This window comes from Clytia hemisphaerica, unplaced genomic scaffold (assembly GCF_902728285.1).
Source record: "Clytia hemisphaerica strain Z4C2 unplaced genomic scaffold, Clytia hemisphaerica genome assembly, whole genome shotgun sequence".
NCBI classification, from domain to species: domain Eukaryota; kingdom Metazoa; phylum Cnidaria; class Hydrozoa; order Leptothecata; family Clytiidae; genus Clytia; species Clytia hemisphaerica.
In genome coordinates this window covers 2,102,968-2,105,708 of record NW_027104356.1, presented here as the reverse complement: position 1 = coordinate 2,105,708, position 2,741 = coordinate 2,102,968, and positions in this window count along the sequence as shown.

The following is a 2,741-nucleotide window of genomic DNA, read 5'->3' as shown; positions in this document are numbered from 1 at the left end:
TAATTTGCGGATTTAAAAAATTTTTGAAAAGGGTCAAACGGAAATTTTTCAAAGTAATAAGAGGTGTTTTTGGAATGGGAGGGATATTGTTCCAACTAACACGTGAATTTGAACTTTCCATGTGCGGAGGCTAAATTTTTCACGCCCTTTGGAAAAAAAGCGGAAGAGAAATTCGAGATAAGAAAAATTTTGAAAATTAATTAGTTTTAGTTTCTCATGTCAATTTAATTTCAAGCCAGTTCTTCCCCTCTTGCTTGAAAAGCTTTTAACCTCACTTTGGATAAAAAATTTTCCAATACCTCTTCCAAGTTTGTAAATTTGTGAAGAAAATTTTGAGGAAAACGATTTTTTGCTAACAAGCATATCGAAGATTTGACCTTTTTCGAGGGTTGCGTGCCCTCATGTAGAAAAAAAAACAAAAAACGATAAAACTAGAAATTTCGCGAATTGAAAAAAAAATTCAAATTTTTCGCCGAAACTAATTTTCGCGGATGGGCCTTTTTCAAATTTCCAATGGGACTTATTTTCGCGGATGACACCCAAATCCGCGAAAATTAATCCTCGCGAAAATTTATCCCATTAAAGTAGGTCTCTCAAAAGACGTCGAAAGCGAAAAACAACGTTTGAAATTTTTGATGATGATGGGAGAGTTGTTGATATCCGGGGGAGGTGCTACCCTTGATGATCGACGGAAGTGTTCCGCTGAGGTCCGAAAAAAGTAACTTTACGAGGGACTGATTTTTCTAATTTGGTGTCACTGGAGGTGAAAAATAAAGGTGCCCTAGTCAGCGGCACATCCCGACCAGTACACCTTTTGTCCACCCCGAAAGTGTTGATGTTACACTCAGAATATCTTGAATTCTAGGCCCCTTCTGTATTACCTTATCGGCCCTTTTTACGCCGGCTCCATTGGCGTTATTTTTGGGCTCGTGGCGTAGTAAGGGCCAGTGTTAAAAAGTACCGTGAGTATCACAGCTCGAATTTATTCGACAAAGCTTTTTTTAATACAAGATCTTGTATTAAAACGCCAAAATTTTGCGATTTTTACCTAAACGTGGCGTTAATTTTTGACCATTTTTTCTCAATTTAAAGGATTTTAGGCATGATGAAAGGATGAAAACTATCCATTTTTTACTCTATAATCATACAAAACTTCACGAAAATCAATGATGTTCAATAGAAATTTCAACAGTTTAATACTGAAAGATGATATTTTAATTTTTTCAAATCTCTTTAATCACCAGAATACTTGGTATAATAAAATATAAAATATCTCTGTTTTGTTTACAATGTTACAACAGGTTATACATTTTTTTTATATATAAATACATATCTGACATATGAATTGATGGGTGTTGTGTGCGCCAGTGTGTATCGGAAAGAGGGACCAATCTTAAACAAGCGGGGCCTATCCGGATGGAAAGAGTCTCTCCCTCATAAAACACACAGACGCCACAACGCCCTATAGGCCCCGGGCCCCGGGGGGTGGGGGGTACTATCCTTGTCGATCGACGGGGGTGCTCCGCTGAGGTTCGAAAAATGGACCCTACGTGGAACTCGAAATTTGCGAAAAAAGTGACCCTGAATGGGACTGGGACTCGTGGAGGTTAAAAAAGGTACCCTGACCAGCGGAGCATCCCCGTAAGTTACCATTTTGCCCTAGTACCCCCCCCCCGGGCCTGTAGGAAAATCACTGGGCGGATGAGGATATCACCTCCAAATATTAGGGGAATCCCCTTCGAAAAAAAATACAATGTAAGCGGACCTAGATGGAAGCATAAGAGAAAGGGACGTAAATTTAATGTAAATTTCAGTTAATAATAATACTTATAGTTTTGAAGCCTGAATAGCGATTTTTACAAGTTTTAACAATTTTTGTATTTTCGAGTTAGAATTATGAAATACTAAATTCATAATTTTTCAAAAAAGTCTTTGATTGTTGATTGTTGATTGTTTCATTTTCTGCTCTCTTTTCTTGGAAATCTTTTCGGAGATCTTCTGAATCAGTGGGATGACGTTCGATGGATCGAAAAGGGTCATCTTTTAGAGAGTCTCGATCGCGTCGTCAATCTCATTTTGAGATGGGGCTGGAATTAGAAGTGGTTCGATTGACAAAATGTCGAGTTTGTCCAAAAAATTCGAAAATTCGAATTACATGATTAAACTTTCTTGATGGGACCGGAAAATCTGTTCGATTTACATAATTTTTCGAATTACATGGGTTCGAATTATAATAGGAGTTTTCTTGTAAGGTTTTCTATGTAAATTCTGAGGGGACCACAGAATCTGCTTGAATCAAAGAGAATTTAAAAACTAAAGAGTTCAACTGTATTTACGGCCCTATTCGGCGTAAGCCCAAAATTAGGCTGTGGTGGAAGAAGGGCCGGCGTAAAAGGTGCAGGCGTTAAATTAGGGCCGGCGTAAAAAGGGCCGATAAGGTAGGAGTATAGCCATTGAGTTTAAAGCCCGAAGGGCTAGAGTAGACTAACCTCAGGCAAGAAAAAGTGAAGCCTTAAAAAATGCGCCGTATTTTTGACGACAGATTGAATCTAGCAATTCCTTTGTTTACGATTGATATTTTTTTCGAAATTTAGCGGTAAATTTTAGTTTCAATCTGTCATTTGTGTAAAAACCAGGCGAGCCGCCTCAAGTTCGCCGCAACTTTGGTAGGATTTGATGGCTTCAAATCTACGATGGCCCAGAAGGCTCAAAACACGCACTTCTAGTTTTTACGCACTTCC